Here is a 233-nt window from a genome sequence, read left to right as displayed (position 1 = left end):
TCGAATGCGGTTATTCATTCACGACGTAATATCACACGTACTCAGTCAAAACTCGCGCATACCCGCGCTTCACGATAACACTTCTCGATCTTTGTATTTTAAAAACGAATCATGCTCTCGCGCATCTTACTCTTTGTCTTTTTCCTTTCTTTTTCCAACTACAATTTCAAATTTCTTTTTTAAAAATGTTAACCGATAAAGAAAAGATAATGCTGTTTCTTTATCGAAAATTT

The sequence above is a fragment of the Odontomachus brunneus genome, unplaced genomic scaffold, assembly GCF_010583005.1.
Source record: "Odontomachus brunneus isolate Ranch 3 - 2012 unplaced genomic scaffold, Obru_v1 Obru_scaffold_004, whole genome shotgun sequence".
NCBI classification, from domain to species: Eukaryota; Metazoa; Arthropoda; class Insecta; order Hymenoptera; family Formicidae; genus Odontomachus; species Odontomachus brunneus.
Note: the sequence above shows the minus strand (reverse complement) of the source record.